This window comes from Sturnira hondurensis, unplaced genomic scaffold (assembly GCF_014824575.4).
Source record: "Sturnira hondurensis isolate 20B ecotype Veracruz unplaced genomic scaffold, ASM1482457v3 Scaffold0025370, whole genome shotgun sequence".
In the NCBI taxonomy this organism is placed as follows: Eukaryota; Metazoa; Chordata; class Mammalia; order Chiroptera; family Phyllostomidae; genus Sturnira; species Sturnira hondurensis.
Window position 1 is genome coordinate 2,126,339 of NW_028098001.1, and position 25,373 is coordinate 2,151,711.

A 25,373-nucleotide genomic window follows, 5' to 3' on the forward strand; every position below is an offset into this window, starting at 1 on the left:
TATGCCTACTATAAAGGGACTCTAAACCTGGAAACTCACATTCTGAAATTCTGGGGCAGCTCTGTTAGATCTGACAAGTCCCCATAATAGAGATCTTTAGGAACGTAAAGTCAAATCCGTCTTTTCCTAAGGGTTTCTTGTGTATGAAGCCCACCTACTCCCAATTCAAAAATTCTCCTAAGAGGAAAGATAGTTCTAGAATTTCGCAAAATGATTTAATTGCCTTAATATAAAAACAAGTTGAGGGAAATACTTAATGTTACCTTCAGAATAGACTTCCGTAGGGCCTCTACTTCAAAGCTTATTTTGATTCCTTGGGGAAATCCACAGTTTCAGAAATTCATCTTTGAATTAGTTCCTAGGAAAAACATTTCTCAGAGTTTGCTCTTGGGAAATATGACCAGTATCTCATCTGTGATAAACTCACGTGACTCACACCCCAGTACGGCCTTCCTGTCAGCTATTTACATGGGATCAGCAGAATGTCTATGTATTCACCCCACCAGGGTTTTGTATTGCAGCTTCATTTTATAATAGTTAAGAAAGTATGGAAAACCAAAAGTTAAGTTGCTTATCTTGATGTTTTACCAACTATCTCATAAGAAACACATTATGTAAATTAATTTTTAATTATTAAAATTTGGTGTGATTTCATTAAAAGAGTCAAAGTTATAGCAGAGTCAAAACTTAAAGGAATATGAAAGTGTTATGCCATGAACCTCTTATGCAGAATTAAGAGAAGACTGAAGAAACTGAAGACTATCTGTAAATAATTTGAATAAGTCCAATAAAGGCAAGGAGTGATTCTCTGGGTTTCTGATTATTTTCTGTTCTCACTTGTCAAATAATCTCTTTATATAGTCCTCCTTCTTCAATATCTCTAATAGAGAGAACATATTTAAAGTGGATTTTTAAAGACAGATTCTCATTTAAAAATAATTTTGCCTAACTACTTTGTGTATTTGTTATAAAACAGTTTTTAACATTAGAATAAAAACACAAAAAACAGAATAGAGTAAGAGTGTAAAACTACACAGTACTCTTTTTGACATTATAAGAAATAAGTGCAAAGATTTTAAATTTGCAATATACATATTGAAGAATGCTGTAATATTCCTTTATTGCACATACGAATTTTCTTTTTCCCCCAATTTTTTTATTTAATTATTTTTCAAGTACAGTTTTCTGTCTATTACTCCCATCCCATCCCACCCCCGTGCTCCCCCACTCCTTCCCATTTCCACTCTTCTCAGTTGTTGTCCATGTATCCTTTATATATGTTCCTCTAAATCCCCCCCCTATTTCCAACATTACCAACAGTATTTGCCTAAAATCTTGACTGAGTTTTTAAATTCCAATGGCCAATGTCAGCACTGTTATCACATTCCTGTGTTTATATGCAGAATTAGTCCCAGAATCAGTTCATATGCAGAATGATTCATTTGAAATGAGGTGACTGGCCCAGTCATCCTGACCACACTATGCAAATTCCCAGCTGGTGGACAATTAGTAACTAATTTGTTAAATATCTTTTAGATTATTCAACTATAAAATGTTCATTTAATATGCATTTGTGTGCATAATCATTACATTTTTGGACATGATTTGAGAGGCTATCACACTATCTTTAATGTGTGTCTTAACAATAGGAATGATCCCGAAACAGAGTTGAATCAGAAAACATCAAAGTTTTTCAATGGAAAAGATGAACAAAAGAAATATAAAAGTGTGTAAAGAGATAGAGAACCCTACAAGAAAATGTTGAAATCCAAAAACAAAGCATGTTTAAAAAAGGGTGACAGCTTACTGACTAGCAAATATATAGAGAGTTTCTGGTGTATGAGCACCAGCTTAATAGTTCCTGACCATTTGGGGTAGATATGGCCAAGAGACAGCCATTCATCAATGCATCCACAGTTTATTGTTATTCTCTGAGGTTAGGAAGAGATGAAAACAAAACCACTTTTCACTTGATGCTCCAGATAATGAAAAGTTAGGAGAAAGTGATCTCATCATGTGTCTTGTTTGTACAGCCCACGTCCAGGCAGGACGCAGGCAGACTGTATCACACGGTCTTTCTGCATCACTGTGGGCTAAAAGCTAATCTGTGCTCTAAAATGGCTGCCATTAACTAAGTACCTACTACGAGAAGACTCAGGATTTAGTGCTCTATACATATATTAGCAATTCTAAAAGCCAGTTATGAGTATCCCTATTTTACAACAGACGACTCCAAAGTTCAGAGAATTAGCAAGTTACCTGAGCTCACACAACTAATTAGGGGGTAAGGGAAACAGAGACTCACTGTGGCCCCACAGTTAATACTTTCTCTGCTAAATTCCAAAGCCACCCTCAGAGGCCTTGTTAATGTTAGTGACTCACTGAAATTTGTCATCCATGTTTGGGTGAATCAATACTTGGGATCTCACCATAACACTCAATAAACTCATCAACCCTCTTAGTCGACCAAGTATATTCCAACACATTGAAATGCTGTCCTCATTTCTTCAAACATAAGTCATCATGTTAATGTAATAGGAAAACTGCTAATTCCACTTTTTTATCTGCAAAATACCTTTTCTACTTTTCAGGGATTTAAGAGCACCTCAAAAACAGTGATATGTGTCAGTGATAGAATAGAAATGGCTCTCACTTTATTGTACACCATAAATATTATTTTCTTCTTCTACTCCCATCTCAAAAAAGAGCTTATAAAAATTAAAAAATTTTGTTCACTTATGATACTTTAAGAGAGGTTAAAATCATTTGGACTAAAGCTAGACAAGACAACAGTAATGCTTCTGAAAATACAACTAAATAATTTTAAAGTGTTGACATTATACTTAGAAGGACATGATAGAGCAGATATCAAATCGACTTGAAAACAATATATGCTTACAGTTCATGAAAATAAGACCACATTTAACATTTTAACTCTCTAAAAATATGGAATGACTACTATGTGCCAGGCCCTGAGTGGATAGTAGTAAATAAATAAAATGAGTATAGTCCCCAGACATGGAGCTTACAGACATGAAACAGATATACACATTTAAGTATATTCTCACAGAATATTATAATGCTAGGAAGGTAAGGGGAGAATGCCAAAAATTATAACAATGAAGAGGGTGAAGGGCTTTGCCAAAGAACATATGTACATAACTTCCGGACACAGACGACAATGTGTGATGGCCAGAGGGAAGGGGGAGTTGGCACAGGGGGACACATGGGAACATCTCTAATAATGTCAAGATAAAATTAAAGAAAAAATTATGATGATGAAGCCAGAACTGTTACAGATTGAGAATCATAAAAAATGTCACTGAATAGACAGTGAAAATGGGAAGGGGGCGCTCTAGGCAGACCCTACGTGGCAGTGTTTGGCACACGTAAGGAACTGAAACACCTGGTGGAGCCTTGTGACCCAGGCAGAAACTGGAGCAAGATGATATTGCTTAAATAAGAAAAGGCCAGATTCTAGCATCTTAGACCAAGCTTAGACCAAGCATCTTAAAAGAGTTTGTATATTATACTAAGGGTTTAAAATATGGGGTAGAGATGATTTGATTTAGATATAGGAAGATCACAGAATTTAATTAAAATATGCATACAAATGTGCATACAAAAGCATGGATTATGTTGCTTGTCTGTAAGTTTTTCATATTTGTCTTTATCTTCCTCTCATTTCTAACCCATGGGTCAACAGCAAGGGGAAATGATTCTTCATTCTGCATAAAGTTTCATCAGACCTGATAATTACAGTTCTTTTGGTGATTAATCTCTCTTGAATAAAAACACTCTGCCTCTCATTAAGCTTTCCTCCCCACTGCCTGATTCTTTCCCTGGGTTGTCTTTTGAATATTTCCAAGCGCAGGCTAACTGCCTGATCCCATAGGGACAGGAAATTGGCAGGGGGGAGTGTGGTGGTTTTCTGATCCCCGTCTTCCTCCGGCTTTCTCCTTCTCTCCCTGTTCCCCACACTCTACTCCCTATTCCCTAATCAGGAAGGGGCAAGCTTTCAGGTTATATCCCCTTTGTCATACCCTCCCAGCTCCAGGAAGCAGCACTCATTACCCTACATGTGGAAGGAGGAGAACATTTTCAACAATAGGAAACACGGTGAAATCAGTCTTAAACCCCTGCCATTTGTGAAGACGAAGGTGGAGATGAAGGTATTCAGATCATTCTTCCACACCATTCACCCCCACGCAGTCCTCTCACTGCAAAATAACCCCATAAAGCTTGGAAGAGGAACATTATTTTGCACTTTTCTCAGTCTTCACTCTACAGTCACCTCCTAGTTCCGAGAAAGGCTGGTTCTTCCGAAACGCTAGGGCCTAGTCGGGCAACCAGAAAGACAGAACAGAAAATCTGACAGTTCTTACATTTTTAGATGAAGTTTGTATAATTTGTAAAGACTGTCCAGAAAGAAGGTGAAGGTGGGTTTCCCTATGTTGGTGGCAGAGAAGGTAACACGAAAGAGTGAATGGATGACAGTACACAGTAATGGTGAGAGGAGACAGAGCAAGGAAGTTTCTTAGTGTTTCACCAAAAATCTTAATTAGAAAGTTTAACATATTCCCCCAATTTTTCAAAATTTACATATATTTTAAATGTTGAAAAATACTTACATTCTAATCCACCATGTCAGGAAGAATGAACATCCTCTTACATTAAAGCATTTCTTATTAATTTCATAAGAGTTTGGGGGGAATGGACTCACATGAACAAGTATAAAGGACATATGGACAATAACTTAGGGTGGGGGGTGGAAAGGGGAGGGAGGTGGGGAGCATGGGGTGGGGGGCGGGCAGGGTTGGGAATATAAGACAGAACCCTGTATGTGAACAAGAATTAAATAAAAATTATATTTAAAAAAAAGAGTTTTGGAAGGACTCTCTTCAGTGCTTCTCTGATTTTATTTTCTTAAACTTACAATATTTAGATTATACACTCTTCCATGGGCTGACAAGAATTAAATAGATTGCCAATGTTCATGGCTCAATTACTACTAAGAACCAACATCTTAATGCTTACCCTGTTGTATTTATAATGTTTCCCCATTGCTGTTTATGTGGGCCATGTTATCAAAAATATACTTTTTGTCTTACATGTAGACTTTATCTGACTTTGAAGAATTAAGTATGTTGCTTTCCTTCACCTAATTATTCAGATTCTAAGAGAGGGAAATTACATGAGCTATTTATATGAGGCCTGTCCAGAACGTTTCCAGCCATGTAATATGAAAAATAGAGACATTTATTGAAAAAGATTCGAGATGCAAGAAAGAAACATTGTATATAAGACAATGATGCCTCAGTCCCCTTCAAAGCAGTCACCTTGTGACCTCATACAGTTCTCCCAGTTGCCATAAGCGATTGTATTTTTTCTGAATCTCATCAATGGTCTGAAATCTCTTTCCTTTCAAAGGTGATTTTAGTTTTAGGAAAATCCAGGAGTTGCAGGACACAAAATCTGGACTTTAGTGGGGCTGAGTCACCTGGGTGATTTGATGTTTTGCCTAAAATTTCTGCGGAAGACATGGTGCATGGGTAGGCGTGTTGTTTTGATGAAGCTGCCAATCACTGGCTGCCCATAGCTGTGGCCTACTGAATCATCCAAAGAGCTTCACAAAAGAATGTTCAAGCTTAATGCAAAATTTGATGCAAATTTGTTGCTCTACTCACTCAGTCATTTTGAATGTGATGGCCACATAGTACACATGCTCACTCAGTGATGTCTACCACCCCCCACTGACTAGTACAGTGAAGTCATCATTTTCACACAGGCACATTCCAGTCCTCTTTCCCTGGCTGCCAGGATACATTGATGTTGTGCAAACTGTTCTAATTATATTAACAATGGCTGGACTCTTTCTGGGCAGACTTTGATATATATATATATAATTCTATAGGATGCCAAAAACAGATAATGGGAGGTTGAAAACTTTCATATTAAGTTAGTCAGAAGTATTTATTGAGTTTAGAGTTAAGTCTTATTTTAGACACTTGAGCTATAAGCAGTGAAAAAAAACAATTAAATTCCCTCTTTCACTGCATTTATGATCCAATTTTGGAATACATGTAATTAAATAAACATATTATTTTTCACTTTAGAAAGAAATAAGTGCTTCGGGCAGAAATAAACCAAGGAAGATGAACAGAGAACTCTAGACAAGGATGTAGTTGTGATTTTAAGCACAGGAGCTCAAGAAAGTTCTGATTAGGAAGTAAAACATGAGCAAAGTTTGGCACAGGTTAGAGAGAGAGCCTGTGAGTATCTAAGGAAGAAAACTCCAGAAAAACAGAGCAGTGAGTACAAAAGTCCTGAAGGAGGTATGCCTTGTGTACATGAGAGTGAGGCCTGTGGAGCAGGGCCTGAGTAAAAAGGAGGAGGTCAGCATAGTGAGCCGGCAGATGTCAGAGAGCCATCTGCACTGGACAGGGGAGTCTGCCTGGGGATGCCTATCTGATGTGCCATCGAAACCCACTTGTTAAAACACCCTGAAACAGACATGCTAGAAGAGTAAATGGCAAAATCTAGCTATGCAATTTGTGGGGAGTTTAGAGAAGGGACTTTCTTCCAGAAATTACAGAGGATTCCATTTGTACCATCTAGCTTTTCCCTCAAATATCTTTGAGTGTTATTGATGTACAGGCATTATATTAGTCTCCTTGTGAATGAAAAATGCCTAACTTGGCTTTTAAATTCAGGTACTCTCAAATTTCTGGGAAGTTTGCTAAGAATACATGTTACATGGTCCCTTTCCCCAGAGATGAAGATTCGGAAGTTCTAAAGTGGGAATAAGTGTCTTCATTTTAATAGACACTCTAGTTCACTTTGATTAAGGCAATCTAGGTGTAAGAATTTAAGAATCACTTATCCAGGTGGTGTGTTGTACCTTCAAAATAGTAACAGGTTACACATCCTCAAAAAATTGTGCTTCTGCCTGACAATGCATGATTATAATTAAGGAACAGTTGGGCCTGTATTGTGTTAGTTATCTGTCCTCCCAACCAGTGGAAGTAAAAATGCTAGTGCTTACACCTGGAAGATACTTCTCTGTGATGAGGAAGGCAAGATGACTTGCTGAGAGTGAGAAGGAAAGAAAGGAATGGAACAGTAAAATTTAGAAAATGTACGTGACAATAATGCAAGAAGGAAAACTGCAGTAAAACAGCCTTGTTGAACCGACCATTTGTGGTAGATTCTGCTGCACAGAATGCTGATAAAAGTCTCTCTTATCTCACAAATAAGAGTGTACAGCCCATTAATGAGTGACCAGAGTTTTAGACAAGACAACAATATGTGGTTGTTAATTCAGGTAGGACAAGGTTTGTAAAGGTGAGCTTGAACCTCACCTTCATGGTCATGTCCTGTCCAGGGTACTTTTGGCTTGCCTCCGGAACAATAAAATAATTGTCAGATGAAAGAGTGACTCCAGCTGTGTAAGAAAGTTTTTACAAGGTTTTAAATTCTCCGTCTTGCCTATATTGTCCTACTCTTTTCTAATCCCATTTCACATGACAATATAACAGTTACTTAAAGATAAGTACCCTGGTCACTCACTGCTACAATGTCCAAGACCTGTTCTGACTCCAGCTGTCATTCAATCCTTGTAGAAACACCTAGGTCTTTATCATTGTTGGTACTCATTAGTGAGTGATCTTGGGCACATTAACTTCCATGTGCCTTGTTTTCCCCAACTGTAAAATGAAGGTAAGAATGATATTTATTCATAAGGCAATGCATATAAATGTGTGTGTGGTATGTAGTATGTGTGTGTACACATGTAAAGTAAGTTTTATATATATGTATATATGTTTTTGTATATATATTAAAATTGTGCATGGTAAATAGTAAGTCCTGTGCAAGGTGTATGTTTTAGCTATCATCATTATCATCACCATTATCATTTGTGGTTTATAATTATATTGTATTGACTCATCAGTGTTTTTATTCTTTCTTATTTTTCAAATGACAATATATTGATATAAGTAAGAATTTACATCTTCCTTAATTAAAATGTAAATAAAGCCTATTTATACCACTCATACACTTACAGAAGAGAGCCAGTTCCCAATATTCTTTACACTGAAATGAAAATGTTTCTACATGTCTAACTTAGTATAGAAAAGTATTATTGTTTTGTGTTAATTTCTTTATAGAATGTAAAATATAAAGAACTGAATAGGGTCAAATTTTCTTTTTTAATAATGTATGGTGAGGCCTTTGAATCTGCCTTGCAAAGTTTTCTAAAGACAGTATTTTACATGTAAACTAGAAATAAGCATAACGACTTCTCTCAGGAATACAGAGGAAAAGACCCCCCAGATCCAGAGACCACCGCAGAGTGACACCCTTCCAGTTAGCCGAACAGTCCTAAGGGTGCCTCCCAGCCACGGCCAGTAAGTGAGGACTTCCTCCCTCTTGGCTAGGGGACGAATCAAGTGGCCCATGTAGGACAAAAGAAAACACTGATAGCCAAAGCTTACTCCAATTAGAAGGGGCTAGTTGAAAAAGTAATGTCTTCAAGGACAGGATGGATTTGTAAGAGTTCTGCGTAATAATAATTGTGTCTAAGAACTAAGCTCTAAAGCACAAGTGCATGGAATATTTTAATAATAATTCCATAAAGAGGAAATGTTGCATGTTAATTTAATCTACATATCTATGTCTAGATTGACACTGATGCTGAACTTCTAGAATGCACAATATACATTCAAATAACTTTTGAATTTTTAAATGCTTTTTAATGATGATGAATACTTGCAATCCAATGCAATATGTTTCTTTCCATGTTTAGCTGGTTATGATATGGCAAGGAAATCATATTTTACTATCTTTTCAGCCATTGGATCGAAAGGTTGTTTCAAAGTAATGGATTAAAATTAACATCTCCATAAATTATAAGGAGCAAAAATGAGCTACACTAGACTCTCTTCACTTCTAAAAAATTAAACTTCTTTACTTTCACATTTTAGTTAATATATTGTATCAACTTATATTGGATTCAACTGGACAGACCTTGCATGAATATTGACTCAATCAGTTACCAACTTTGTGGATGTGGGCAAGTCAATTCAATATCTCTGGACTCCAATTTCTGTGACTATAAAGTAGGGATGGCAAAATTTCTTTCATCTGTGAATATTTCAAGATTTAAATATGATAATGTGTGTGATATGCTTATCATAGCATTCAATATATATTTTTCAAAACATTAAAAACTTTCTCACCTTAAGTGGAAAATATCAAAAATATTATATTACTGAAACTAAAATATATTTAGAACTATAACTTTAAACAGTAGAAATATCAGAATTAGTGTTTGATTTCTTTGAAAAACTTATGAAGAGTGATATGAACAGTGATTGCCTTCTTCTCATCACATAAATTATTGTGCGGAACAAGCATGTTTTCTAGGTGTTGGTGAAATGTCATAGTCCTTTCTAAGTATGAATCAGCTTCCGACACTTTAACCTTCGCACCATCAATATCATGAGATGTATGGAAGGGCTCCCCTAAAGTAAAGCATTCCTCCAGTCTCCTCTCCTGGATATCCCCATCCTATTCATCACAACCAGTGCCATCATTTAGGCCAAAGGTTCACCTTTACTAAGCTCTTCAGAGTATATATTTATAGGATGACCAACCTTCGGCCTGCGGGCTACATGTTATGAATGAGGCCCAACAAAACATCTTAAATTTTCTTAAAGCCTTTTTTGCTCATCAGCTTTCATTAGTGTTTGTATATTTGTATGTGCTGTATGTGTGGCCCAAGATAACTCTTCTTGTTTCAGTGTGGCCCAGAGAGAGGAAAAGGTTGACTACTCTTAGACAACCATTTTGCAGTTCTGTATCTTTCTTCATCTAAGTTCTTAATAAGGGCTACATTCAAACAGCAACTTGTCTTATCAACACTAAACATATGACGATCAAAATAACCATATTAACCAATACTTGGACTCTGAGTGCAAATTTTATAGCTGCTTTTTCATTAGCTCTTTTAGCTTCATCAAATAGCTAATGTAAATCATTTAAGCTACTTCTGAAACAATAAAAGCAGCATTTACTGGCAGTAAAAATTATTGCAGCAATTGCTTTAATTTTTTTCAAAGATGCCATTAATTCAATGTGTTGGCCTGAATGCCAGACAAACTGATTGGAATTTTTTTAGTACAGTCTTATAACCCAAGTGGATGTTAACACTCCATTCCTAGCATAATTTAACTAAGGATATTAAAACAATGTTGCCTTTTAAAAACATATTCGCTGTCCTTGAAAAAGTAAGTTAATGCAGGGAAAATCTTGTCCTGGTTTCGTTTTTCAGTCCCATAGTCAGATATTCTAATCAAGTCCAATTTCAGCCCCAGTGTTTTCACTTTTTCATCTCTTTGCTGTACTTCTATCTTTCCTAGTGCATTTCCTTTATCAGTTACCCATTTCTGTAAAATACTACATGGTTTGTTTCAGGGAGGCAAGGAGACAGTACAACTCCATGCTTGGTTATCTGTGCATGAAGAAACTGATATCCATACTGTTAAATTACCAACAGATTTTGAAAGAAAGTCAGTGATTGGTCACTGATCATCATGCGTGTCTCTTATATACATAGTGATATATAGACTGAAGAGCTAGCAGGAAAATTTGTATTTTTTTTCCAATTACTCACAACTTATTCCCAATGTTAACAGAAACTTATATCATATAGTTGGAAGACTGGGGCTATTTACCTAAATCACGATAAATGGAATTTTGGTACATATCAGAACTGAGCAAAGCAAGGACTGACTGTATATTGTAACTTAATCATGAGTGACATTCCATTACCACGACCATGTTCTATCGGTTCTACACAAGTGCCAGGTCCACTCTCATCCTCTAAGGCTCAAGAGAGGGAATTATACACAGCATAATTTAGCGAGAGGACACGGTGGTGATCACCAGTGGCCCTTTGAAGGGCCACCTGGCCTTGTTTTGTAGCCTTGTACATTCTCACTGGAAGAGTGTGAGGGTTTCTGCTCTCTACAGTTTCATGTAAACTTGCCAGTGGGTATTTACTTTCACTGGTTCAACAGCTGAAAACTACTGTCTTTGTTTGAAATTGTGTCTCCTCAATACTAATTAAAATTTACTTCATTCATGTCTTTAAAAAATCTGCTTCCTCTTTTTAGAATTACCTATAGTCATTACTTCTTACTGAATATTTGATGTCTTTTGCATGTTTGGCTTCTTACGAGTAGTTGATATATTCTAGATAGTAAATCTAAGTAAATAATATACACTAAAAATTTATCTTCTCAGTCTGTTCCCTATCTTTAATTTAATTAATCATATTTTTCTTACATACAGTGTTTAATTTGAATATAAAAGTGTTATCCCTTTTCCTCTATGCTTTTTAAAAACTACCCCCAAGCCCTAAACTAAGATCATTGATATTTTCTTCCCCCCAAAATTGCACCCAACTGTAGAATTAGGAGGTGATTGCTAAATCATGAATATTATTATATATCTGTTGCAATAACTAGTTTAGATTCTAAATAACCAAAGTTAAAAATTAATATCAAAGTAAATATAAAATTACAAAAAGTTAAACCAAATCATTGATGCTACATGAACATCTCCAAAAGAACAAATAGTACATTCTGCCACTGATCTCTTCTAATAAGACAATTTCAAATTAGGAAAAAAAGAACTATGACTAAGATATCCTGGCAAATTTATATATAAAGTTCTATGAAAAGTGCTATTATTCACTTTTAAAATCTCAAATGCATTGAATTGGCAACACCATTATAAAAAGCGTCTATGCTACAAGCTCAAAGCATCATATGACGTTTCACCTGGACAATCTCTTCTGTAATATGAGATCTGATTTTTCTTCTTCTTTCCAAGTAGGTTAATACAAAAGCACTTCAGTTAATAGGAAAGCCAAAGAACTGAGTCTTTTCATTAAAACATAAAATAGAAATGCTATGAAATTAAAGATAGAGATCTGTTTATTTGTGTAAAGACAAATTAAAAATGCATCTGTAAAACAAATCTGTCGGCTCTTTTGTAGTTGGCTTTCATCTAAACTAATCTAATGCACACACAAAAACATACGCACTAGAAAAATATGAAATCTTCCCATTAAAAAGTAATTAGAAATGACTTTTAAAAATAGTCTCCCAAGTGCCCATTACATAATTTCTGACAACTCCTTAATCTTATCAAGTTTTTGTTAAAGCTCATTATACTGTGTTGTGATTCTTTTTTGTTTTGTTCTGTTTTTACTAAGTGGTTTGTGCAAAAATGTTTTCCTGTTTTTAAAAGGAGTTTAACTTGTTTAATACAAAATGTTTCATATGGAAAAATATGCACAGCCTTGAAAATCGTTTTGTTTTCTATGTACTAAGTATCAAAATGCAAAGAGAAAACTTGAATTCAGCAAGAATCTCCTCAAGGATCCTCTTAATAAATCCAAAGTCTAGGTGTCTGATCATGTGACCTGAGGCTGCAGAGTTCTGTAGTCAACCTACTGCCATGCGGATTGCAGTGTATTCCCTGTAGGCAATACATCAACTTCTGAAAAGCTGAATGAAAGTTTTAAATGAAAAAGAGTTTTTAGACATACACACTTCTAAATCAACCTCCAGAGGGTTACAATGCATTTCAAAGTTTCAGCCTCAGAAATTCTCTGTTGGATTTTTTATCGTCTTAATTCTTTGGTCTGAGAATTGTTTACTAGAGTGTTTTTTTTTCTGTTTGCTCTCTTGAATGTCCCTTATACTTTATATAAAGACAATTTATTTTTGAAATCTTATTAAATGTCAAAAAAGTTAAAGTAGGGGGTCTCTTTTCTAAGGTATAGTCTTGCACAGCAGTGAGAGACATAAATGCCTGAGGAGTGATGAATTGCCACAAATTATAAGCTCATTGCACTTGGCCCTACAAACCCATTCCTCCTCTTATTCCAGGGGGCTAAACTAAACAAACTGAATAGGAGGACTTCTTTGTCCTTGCACTTCCAGTTTTGTTGGGCCAATGAAAATCCCAACAGAAGATATGAGGGAGAGGAAAGTGTGTTTATGGCAAGGCAGCCAACTCATTATATTCTTTTCGTGCTCTGGGAACTGCCCTTCCCATCCCCATCCAGGCTGATGAGTGCTAACAGCTTAGCAGTTTCTACCTCGGTGTTACCCCACGTTCTTTTGTGGCTCCCCCCACACATACTTTTGAAGTAAACTGCTTTTTTTATAAATGAATTTGTCTCAAAGTATCTTATAATAATTATGCCATGCTTTTATTGGGACTCCTGATATACTTAACTATAACAAATTAATCACTAATTAAATTAATGAATTTGTAGACCAAATTATAAATACATTTTATACATATGCATACTCTTTCTAATTCAATCATTCGGTGGCCACTAACATCGTGAAGCCACTCTCAGGCACTCTTCACATTTTTTTTCAGCATCTGAAGAAAACTTGAAAGATTCAGATAGTATATATGCCAGGTTGTGCCAGGACCAGTCACACGAACTGAAGGGACTTGTATTTTCTTATGCAGATTGTGGAGCAGAAAATGTCATGTCATATGTTGGGAGTGAAATACAAGCGACCAGAAGACATATTTGAGTTGTGCTTAAATCATTCACCAGAGAAGCCAGGGGAAGGGTTAGGCCTCTAAAAGAGCAACTGAGAGCACAGGAGCAGAAGGGAAAGAAAGACCCCAATACAGGAGGATTTTAAGAGTCTTACTGGGACCCTGCTGGTGCAAAGCGCTAATGAGAGTTCCTTGAAAAGTCTGACCCGAGGGATTCAGATTGCTGTCTGAGAAATTTATGTGGGTTATGGATGTACTGCTCAAAAAATGTCCCAAAGGACTTCCTGAGCTCTCCTAGTTCCGAGAGAATGAGGAGGACGAAACTAAAGCGGTAACAATCTTTCTACACAGAATAAGATCTGCCAGCTTGGCTGTGGCGGTGCAGACTTGGGGAGTAAGAAGAGATGCTCACCCTTGGAGTTCGGTCCCCAGCAGGCAAGGATCTAGGATAGGGTAGGATCAGTGGATACCTTCCTTGAGCCTCATAATAGACTCAAGTCTTATTGTAAAATGTGGACGCAGGTAGAAAGCTAGTGACATCCCTCAGGCCCCATACTTCATTAATTCTGTTTATAATATGCTTGTCCCAACAGAGTTAACTAAGAGGATCAAACGTATGCTGGCTGGTTCTTACTGAGGGAATGCCTGGAAGGAGCAAGGAATGTGAACCTTCTCCAGGTAGAAACTGCCAACCCAAGGGAAAAACTTCCCCCAAAATGGCCTCATGGTTGGGTTGGCCCACCCTCCCAGGGAAGGAAACTAGAGGTTGAATTAGGGGAAGAGCCTTTGCTTGTTGAGTTGTCAGAAAACTGAATACTACTGGTAAATATCACATTAAGCATCTCAATTCCTTTAAAAAGAAACTTATTATGTAGCCACTCACTGAACAAATTAAAATATCACATGGAATGAGCCAAGCATTGTTTTTGGCACTGGGGTCCATCACTGTGCGATACTGACCAACGAAACCTGTGTCATGGCACTCACAGTCTAGTATGGAAAGTTTGAAACAGCACATTCTGGCTGCTGTGTTGAGAACCGACTGAAGGAGAGCAAGAGCTGTAGCAGAAAACCAATTAGAAGCCCACTGAAATGGAACAGAAAAGAGTCAGTGGCTTGGACAAGGCGACAGCAGTGAAGGTGATAAGATCCGGACAAACTCTGGCAGTTTGGGATGTAGAGACTGCAGGCTGTGGAGGCCTGACCTCTCGTCCACTTCCTCCTATGTCAGGGAGAGTCTCTCCGCAAGTCTGATCCACATCTCGTGGGAAAGCAGCATGTAGAGATTTGCTGAGAGGAGCAAATGTTTACTGGTTGAGGAAGAGGTTTTTAATCTGAGGCAAGCCTTTTTTCTTAAAGGTAGCATCCTTTCATACATGAAAACAAATTGTATGTATATATGTACAAGCGTGTGTATACACACAAGTGTAGCTTTCAAAGGGGCTGGGGACGGCTGATTACTAAGCGTCTGTTTCTCTGAATACGTCATGCTGGTTGAGGACCAAGTGCGGACACTTTGTACACTAGCATGGTGCTCAAAATCGCAGTGCAGATGTACAGGTCAGACCTGGAGGAGCATTGGTGGAAACACACACACAAAAAAAAACTATTGGGAAAAATAAGTATTTAAATTGACATTTAATTACATTTTAATTCAATGTCCACAAATACATACATAACCTTATGTCAACTTCATAATTTTTTAAACTTCAATTCTAAAAAAATTATGATATACAAGAACAATTTTTGGTTACATTTTCTCCCTTTGCAAGAATCCGTGTGTTACCATGATTCATTCAGTGCAATTAGAGCCAATTGTGACTTTCTCATAAGTCACTTCTACATAAATAACTTCAAAAGCAAAAAAGCAAAGCTATAACAACCCTTTCAAAATTGTTTACTGCAAAAAGTCATTTGACGTGTTATTTGGGCACCCCATTATGTCTGAGAAAGGGAAGATAAAGCGTCTAACATAAACCACAGGAGATCTTCTGGGGAAACAAAGACATTGACAGGGGACTTTATTACACGTCTTCATGCCCCATGGAGTCCTCAGTGACATCTAATACCTTGTAGAGTTGGGATCTACCAAAACGCTGCTCCTACTTCAAGGTGGGTTTGCAGCAGGATCAGAGGCTGAGCAGAAGGAGAAAATGAGGTCTGGGTAGCACTGAACTATGCTAACTGTTGACTCTGACCACGTTTTCAATTAAAAAATTAAAGAATAAACATAGAGAACACTCTTCAAAAATATTATAAACTGAAGTTTGGGGTTTAATTTTCAAAAGGTATGAATTCGTTATATTCAAAATTTTTGTGGTATGTTTATAATTTAAAGACTGTCTGGCAGAAAAGAAAATAAAGCTTACTGCTTTAAAGATGAACATAAACTCTTGGAAAGGGAATGATAAAAATGAATTATCCCCCAATTTTTCTCTGATCTTAAACAAAAGGAAAGCTACAAACCACAGCAGCAGGCAACACTTCCATAACAAGGGAATGGCTGAATAAGGAGTATCTCCAACAGTTAACACAAGGAGGGGAAAGAAGTAAAAATAGCTTAAACAAAATTACTTCTAGCAATAAACTTTCATCTTAAAATGTAAGCTGCTGGGTGCTGTATATATTCAATCTTTGCACTAAATGAGAAGATTTGCACCAAGATTTGTAGCCATTATGAGATAATGATTAGAAATTGTGCCCTTTTTCGAGTTGAATAGCTTGGAATGCCAAACATAAAACACCTTTTTTTTCTATTTTCATCTGAAATAAACCACCCTCCCCACCCAAAGAAAACATATTGGGCATACAGATCCTTTTCTTTGTTTTCCAAGTTGTTAATTTCTATTTACAAATCCGAAAAGGTTATCATTTTTATTTATCATTTATGACTAACTCAGAGAAGGAATAGGTTTAACCAAGTTCTCATGTTATCTTTCTTTTTATCCATAATTTTGGAATGTAGTGGCTTAGCAGAAGTCCTATTCACAAACCAAATGCAAGAAGCTAAAATCTTGTTCAAATCACTGGGCAGAGAGAGCAATGGAGCCTTCAAAAAACACTAGCTTGGGATTAAAAGAGCTCTGGGTTTGAATCCTAACTTTGGTTCCCACTGACCAAGTTTCTTAAAAACTTCCGTAAGACTCAGTTCTTTAATGGAGGTTTTGTAAGCATTATAGTATTAGTTATACATAAAATATCTCCAAGCTTATGGTATTAGAATCCTAGAGTGAACCACATTAAGCTCAGTTCCTCAGCTTAATGAAGAGAAACTACAAGAGGCAAACTTTCAAAATCACTTGTATTTATTTTTGAAATATTTTCCATAAAATTTTCCGTTATGAAATTATGCAGTCTACTCAGCATGAACTCTCTAATCAATAAACACCACATGCACCCATGCTTTAGGGTTAGTATTAGAGATGGCAGTAACTGAACCTGTGGATGGGATGCATTCAATGGCCCATTAGTTACGTTAGCATTAGGGATATTTTCTTCCTCCTCAGGCCTATGTCATCAGTCCTGTGCCAAGGATGGGTCTCGCAGCTCCAACCAGAGATTTGACCTTCCTGAGTTAGGAGAGTAGAGGGACACTATTCAGCCTGGCTGTGGGAGCAAGGGTCTGTGAGCTACGGGTTGTTAATGGTTGTATCTCACAGGGTTGTTACAGTCCACCATTCCCTGACTGGGTTCTGTTGCCTGGGGTAGTCTAGTTAACTCCTTATTATAATTGGTTATACTCAAACTGATTAACTTTAATGTGCTGATCCTAGATAAGATTATTAAACAAATGTTGGCTCTGTTACCCCTGCCCTCCACCCCCCATCTAGCTACAGGATATTTTGGTTATGCAAAGTAGATATTCCTCATTTGTTGATACTGCTAAGATGTTGTGGCCATCACTGGGACCTAGAATCTCAATTCACAGATTAAATGAATTCATGTATCTTAAAAACTTAGACTTGTTCTTGGCACATTGTTAATATCATATTAGTGTCTGCTTTTAAGAGAAAAAAAAGCCACCAGCCACCAATTTATGTAGCCACATGGCACATGGGTAAGGGTCAGAATCTATTTTGGCTTGAAAAGTAAGAGTTTGACTCAAATGTCAAGCAAATGGAACAAAAGACAATATTCTTCCTTAAGTCCCAGTTAAAGGCCATGAATAAAGCTCAGAGTTTCCATATGTGCACAGATACAGGTCCAGTCAAGAATAAGCACTGTCTTCTCTTCTCTAGGGAACTTCAGCAAAGTAAGTCAGTAGCCCCAGAATTGTGTAGAATGATAAACTACTCTTTTGGTAAATATCTTCCGACCTGAGAAAGAGTGAGACTTCAGCATAGGAATGTTTGAGAGAATCCACCTCACAACTTCTACATACTTGGGTTAAAGATTTCATACATTTTTGATATTTTATGTGCTTTAAAGGTTTAAGGAAGTTAACCCATAATACTAAATTTAAATGTCTAACTCAGTACTCGGTCAAGGCTTATAATTTTAGATTGAAATATTATCATTTATATATAATGCTGGGACATTCAATACTCTGGGATTCAACATATTTATAAGTTTAATTTATTGGAAATAGAATATATTATCTTTATTAATCTTGTTTATAATGTTTTTAGTTGTTTAACCAAATTGAAAATGTGATCAAATTTTATGCAAATCATCTTTTAAGGTATGAGTGTTAAAATGTGTTATTTTATATATATGTGTGTGTGTGTATGTGTGTATAAAGACTTGTAAGACCATGTTTTTTAAATTTTATAACTATAATGGATGACTAATGATTTTCTAACCTAACCAGAGTTTCTATTATTATTGCTACTATCACCATCATCATTGGTGCTTGTATGAGTCTGCTAGTACTGCCATAACAAAATACTGCCAACTGAGTGGCTTAGATGACAAAAATTTATTGTCTTACAGTTCTGGAGGCCAGAAGTCCAAGTTCAGGGTGCCAGCAGGCTTGTTTCCTTCTGAGGGATGTGAGGAAGGATCTGTGCCTCCGAGGTTTCTGGTGATTTGCCGGCAAGCTTGTATACCTTGTCTTGTGAGAACAGCATCCCAATCTCTGCCTTCATCTTCACATGGTGTTCTCCCTAAGTTCAGGTCTCTCTCTACAACCAAACGTACCTTTTGATAAGAACACAAGTCATATTGAATTGGGATCCACCCTAACCAACCTCATATTAACTTGATTAACTTTGTAAAATTCTATCTCTAAATAAGATTACAATCTGAAAAACTTGGGTTTAGGTCTTGGACTTTTTTTTTTTTGAGACTTATTGTTCAACCTATAAGACAGCCTATTGCATGTTTCCAACATTTCTTTATTTCTTTCAGTGACATTTAAATTCTTCTTGTCTTTTGCTCGTACAATGTAACAATTTTTAAATTGATTTCACATAGTCCTGTGTTCAAATCATGGTTCTGCCACTCATTCAGTGGGGAAATTGTTTTCTGTGGTTTTGTTTCTACAAAATGGAATGTAATATACTCCTTACAATGCTATTATAAAAATAAAATTAAATACAGTGAATAAATCACGCAGAATAATTTCTTGTAGATAATGAAACCCCAGTAAAATGGAAGCTACAACTGCTACTGCTGCCTTGCCAGTGCTCACTACTACTCTTGGAGAGAACGTTCTTACGTATATCTCAACTGCCCATTGGATTAGTGGGCTCTAGTTATAATAATTGTACCACAAATGTAGTGCCTTAAACAACACAAACCCATATTCTCACAGTTCTAGCTTTCTGACGTCTGAAGTGAAAATTATGGGGACAAAGTTAAGGTATCCGCAGGGCTGGTTCCTTCTGGACATTCCAGAGGAGACTCTCTTGCTCCCTCCAGCTTCTGGATGGTATGGGCGTTCCTTTTCTTGTGGCCACATCCCTCCAAACTCAGCTTCCAGTGTTCATCACATTGCCTTCCCTCTGGTTGTATTTCTACTGCCGTCTGCTACCAAAGACGCTTGTGATTACATTGGGATATTCAGGATAATCTCGTTATCTTCATTTGTTAATTTAATCACATCTGCAAAGTTCTGACTTTTACCATAGAAGATGATGTACATTCACAGGGTCTAGGGATTAGGGCATGGATATGTTTGGAGGCCACTATTCAGCCTATCACACAAATTTTGGGGTTAAACATTTCTCTCATCACTTGAAGACTAGGATTCTTGCTAGGTTATAGCAAATCCAGAAATTGGCAATGCTATGTGGTTGTGTATGCATTTTTTATGGTAGCATTTGTCAAATTTACTATTATCTAGAATGGAAAGAGGGATTATTTTACTGAGGCAGAAGGGGGGTAGAAAATTGGGGCATTAGTGCTGTTATTCAGAAAATGCCTCATGGGAGCAGATGACAGCAGGTGGGAAGGGAGGTTAGGGGGTGGAGGGATTGAGCAAAAAGGAAAAGGCATCTATGGACATGGACAGGAGTGCGCTGATTGCTGGGGGAGAGGGAGGTGTAATGGGACTAAATGGTCATGGGAAAAATACAATAAAATGAAATTTTTTAAAAAAGAAAGAAAATGTTACAGTACTGCTCAAATGAAATACTTGAGTTTCAGCTCAGAATCCAAGAAGAAAATTATACTTCCTGGAAAGGCAATTTAACCTCCCTGGGCCCTGCCTCCACGTGGTGAGATGGTGCGTTGCAAACTCAGCAGAAAGAGTCTGAGGGATTGCTAAGGTTGGAGTTACGAGAGAGGTGAACCTAGGAAAACAAGCAGTCCCATCAGAAACGGAACCTTGCATCCCACAGAGACCAACACAAGAGACCTGAGATTCGGAGGTTCGGAGCAGTTCTTCCTCCTGCCTCTCCCAAATTTCCTGCTCATCTCAATTCTGACTGGGGTGTCTTCATGCTGACATTAAATTCAGGAAGACTTTAGAGATAGGAGAATTCACAGGATGCTAGTAAAGAAGAAATACTTCTAAAATTAGAAGCAAGAGACTAAGATTTTTAATTCTAGTAACACGACACATATCAGTAATATCATCCATCTTCAAAATACCGAGAAGCTCTGGATAATCTATAACGTATTTTTAAATGTCTAGTTTAGCTTTTGAGAAATCAAGGGAATTTCCCCCAGTGGTTAAAAATAAAGAGGAAGCCGAAAGGCAGAGAATTCAGCTGATGCTTTAGCTACCTCCGAGGCAATTGGTTTTAAATATCTTCCTCGACTTTGAACATGTTAATTCAATTATGCATGCAAGAGTTTTGAGGATGCAATAACCACTGAAAAGTAGAACATCTCAACCAGGAGTAGAGAAATTAGCTATATAAAAACAAGAGAAAAGTAGGGAACTACTTGAGAGGGACAGGAGAAATCCTTTTTTCATCTTGGTCCTAAGATATTCTTTTTGAGCAGTGGACAATAAACATCAAGCAAAATGTAACTTTGAAGTGAAATGAAAACACAATTTCAAAGCTCTGTTCATTCTTAATCTATATTCTGAAGAGTTGCTCCCTGCTTATGGTATCTAAGAATCTGTCACTTTATTAGCAAGTCTGTGGAAATAGTATTCCTTCACCTCCTTCTTTACACCTTCCTTTGTCCACATAAAGGGACATTTGTATGCATCCTTTCTCCCTCCCTCCTTCTTGTCCACCCCAATATCTTTAGTTGATGGCAGTATCATTTAATGAATATTATTGACAAGTCTACCTATACTAAAACTTACCTATGAATCCCTTACTTCCTCCCCATAGAAATTAACATTATAAAAAATGTCATAAAAATGCCAGCAAGGTAGAGAAAACAGTAGATGGTTAATAAAAACTACCAAAGTTGTTTAAGAAAAAAATACTTAGAAAATATTGGCTGGTGATGAATATAAAAAAAAAAAGGAATTCTATAACATTCACAAAACTGTGGCAAGTTAACAATCATTAGTGGACTCAACTTTGAAATTATGCATGGCAAAAACACTTAAGTTTTTTTCTCTTTCTCTTCCACTGTTATTTTTACTGTCCTAAAGCTCTTCTGGATCACTGATTTACCTGAGAATATCTCCACCCCCTGCTCCTGATACGAAGCTCCTAAAATCCCTATAACTTGCAGAATAAGAGTTAGCTGAGGAACGTCTTTTGTTATTCATAACAAGCGCCTTTCAACACACCCCAGGTTACGCTAATAAAGTGACTGTTGCCAGGGAAACCAACCAGGTGATTAGAGTGTTACAACTTTCACTCCTACCCTCCCAGTCTCAGTCTCCAGGGACAGGGAGTGACTAGGGAGTTGAGTTAATCACCAATGACCAATGATTTAATTATTCATACCTACAAAATGGAAGCTGCATAAAAACATAAACAAACAGGTTTGGAGAGATTCTAGGTTGTGAACTGAACATATCTACAACCTGGGAGGGGGTGCAGGCCCCACTTCTGAGAGGAAGGAAGCTACTCTTCTCAGGACCCTTCCAGAGCTCGCCTTATGCACTTTTTCTGGTGGCCTTTTATCTATACCCTTTACAATAAATTAATAAGCATGACAATTGTAACAAGTTATTGAACCCAGGGCAGGGTGGGGGCAGGACAGGGTTGAGGTTGCATCCCTGACTTTGTAGCCACGTTGACAAGAAGCGACTGCTTTGGACGTGGGTTACTTGCCACAGGCCTTTGAAGTGAGGGCAGTCTTGTGTCCTTAACCCCGGGAGTCTAAGTCTGGGTAGGTAAGATATTTCAAGTTCAGAGCAATTCTTTAATAAAGCAGGTTTGAAGTCATAATGTATTGGGTATAAATGTGCATAGGAACCTGATATTCTGCCATGTTTACATGGATCTTCTGAGTTTCTTAAATTTCAGCTCAATTCAACAGAGTCCGCAATCAGATTGTGTGAGAAATATGAAAAGTGCTAGGCCCATGAGTTTTGATACTCTGACATAAAAAGGTTATGTTCACTGAGGTATAGTTTACTAAGGCTCTCCATTTATCTGTGGAAGATATCCCTTATCAACACCATATTTAAACTGAACCATGAATCTAGCCGCAAACTATGTCCTAGTTAAATCTTATACTGTGCATGCTGGACTGTGTTGGTATTTATTTTAAAAAAATGAAGGAAACAACATCAATACCCTAGGGTTTTTCTAGATTGATTCCAGGATACATAAATTATTTTTGTAAATACAAAGATATCTTAATCCCTTGCTGCTATAGATAATTTCAATTTCTTTTGTTTTGCTTGACACAGAACTCTAATTAGGCATAGTGAGGATGGTGGGAGTGAATTTGATGGAATATTTCACCACAAAGGGATGGCTTGAAGGGGTGTGAAATGATTCAGCTAAGGTACACAAATAAAGCTATCTTTTTACCTGTACTCTATAAAACTGATGGAATTATCCCAATGAGCTTGACCAATGTCTCACAGTAAATCTATACATTTTACCTCTTATACAAACCTATTAAAACTTGAAGAATACTATCGCTCTTAGAAATCACCTTTAGTGACTCTAAGGTCTCATGGAATTGCACAGTGAGTCTCTCAAGAACCAACTTTAAAAATTCTCACAAGCTGACTCTATTGCAAGTGTCAGCTAAAGCCAGAATGCAGACTAAGCACTGCCAAGTTGTATTGCTTTAAAAAATTAGAGAAGACATGAGAATGAGAAAGAACCGAATGAGCTGGTTAGCGGAAACATTCTTCGGTTCAAATACAAGGCATCTTTGTTTCCTCTCTAGGAGAATACAGAATTGAGATAGTTCACATCAGAACCCCAGCTGGAAAATAGAGCCCTATATTAAATGGTACAGAATAAATCAGCATATACACATTGCATGCCTACTGCTCTACAATGATAGAGACTAGATGAGGATACAAAGCCATTTTACATGCAATTGACCTCGAGGGTATCACAATTTAGTACTGGAAAAGTAACGTGCATATGTACATGACTATAACACAAATGTGAATGGACTGTTATCATAGAAGGGCAAGCAAATTACTTTGGCAAAAAAAAGGCAACTCAACAAAAATAACTTTGGAGTAAAGCATAAAAAGCTTAGTAAGATTTCACAGGAGCATGAGTTGCTAAGATGAGAAACTGTAATTAGCAAAGCATAAAGTCTTCAAGTGCCTCTGGCACACAGGGGTCAGCACAGTACGGGTTTGAATCTGGCCATTAAATGTGCGAAGGGAAATGTCAAAGTCAGGGAAATGCATACCAAAGCAGTTAGGACTATTTTCTATTGAAAATTGGGTGCCATTGAAGAATTTTTAGGTTAAACATGATATAAACTGAGCAAACATTACATTTTAGGAAAAAATGACTTTGATAGTTACATAAGAAAGACATACTATGTACACTCTATAATATTCAGTAAACAAACACATTGGAGAAGAAATTTTGAAGTAGAACAACAATTCTAAAATCTAGGTAAGAAAAAATCAGCACGCCCTCGGTCATGTGGCTCGGTTGGTTGGAGCATCGTCCTGTACACCAAAAGGTTGCAGGTTCCAATCCAGGTCAGGGCGCATACCTGGGCTGTGGGTCCAATCCCCAGTTGGGTGCATATGATAGATACCTGATCAATGATCAATGTCTCTTACCCACTCTCTGTCTCCCTCTCCCTCTACCTCTCCCTCCCTTTTCCCTGCCTCTCTTTCTAAAATCAATAAACATATCCTTGGGTGAGGATAAAAATAAAATCAGCACTAATACTAAGGCAGAATAGTGAGGTCATACAAAGTACACAACAATTATAAGTAAGGAGCATTGTTAGTGAGTGACTACAGATAACACATCTGGAGAACTCCTACAATCCAAATTTCATTTAGCATGTTGTACCTTTACAGGAATTGTAATATAAAAGAACGTCCAGTGTAGTAGCTGGAAATCATATCCCCAAACAAAGTTTTCAATCAACCCTGTTATAGTATAATGGGGTGAGGGAGGCCGGATCCTGCCAAGTAGGTGGAGAGTCATGGAGGGATCCCTGAAGCCATGCAAAAGGCTACGGTCCCCAAAGTGAGGGAGGAGTTTCAGGAAACCCTTAGGCAGCAGATTGAAGCTGCAGCAGGCTTGTGACCCTGTACCCCCAGGTGAGGGTAAACAAACTGGAGTGTGATGCCCCGCCCCAGGTGTGCCCTGCTACCCACTTCTGGACCATGGCAGAAGGAGGAGGAGCAGAGACGCTGCACAAGTTGATGCTAGTGATGGATGCCAGCCACGACTGGCAGGCAAGGTGGATGCTCCCCCAGAAGCAGGATTTGGGGGCAGAATATTTAAACAAAAGCATGGAGTATTGGCCCCTTGGCCCCTTTTTCGTTCCCTTGCTCACCTACATGGTGGCTGGGCTGCACCGCACCAGTAGCAGCCTGCAGGAGGCTGCAGCTGCGGGCTGCCCAGGGTGGGTGCCGCTGGACCACTCCCATGTTCTCACTCTGAGAGCCACGGACAGATGTGTGGGCCCTGAACATTCACCAGCACTGGGGAAAAAAGCAGCCTTGGATGCTGAGGCCCCACAGAGCCCCCTGCATGACCAGCTGCCATGACCTGGCAGTGTGCTCTGGCCATGGAAGAAGGAGAAAGCTGCAGCAAGGCAGTGGTGATGCCAACCCCACAGCACATGCTCCAGGGAGAGAGAGCTGAAGAGTCAGAGACTCATTCTTGTAACAGCCTCAGGCCCCAGGACAGATAAGACTGGAGTGGGGTGTTTCGACACTGACTCTGGTACTGGGGGAGGCGGGCTTCTTTCTGTGTTTTGCAGTAGAGATTGGCTTGGAGCTAGGAAGTCACCAGATTCCCCAA

General features: G+C 37.7%; 1 long non-coding RNA gene across 1 annotated transcript; it reads right to left on the bottom strand.

The window, feature by feature from the left end:
- Positions 1 to 299: 299 nt before the first annotated feature.
- LOC118982372 (uncharacterized) lies at positions 300 to 4,700 on the bottom strand. The gene is made up of 3 exons (XR_005065525.1): positions 4,632 to 4,700; positions 720 to 880; positions 300 to 358 (listed from the first exon to the last, which is right to left on the bottom strand). It is a non-coding gene; the product is annotated as an uncharacterized LOC118982372 (long non-coding RNA).
- Positions 4,701 to 25,373: the final 20,673 nt, after the last annotated feature.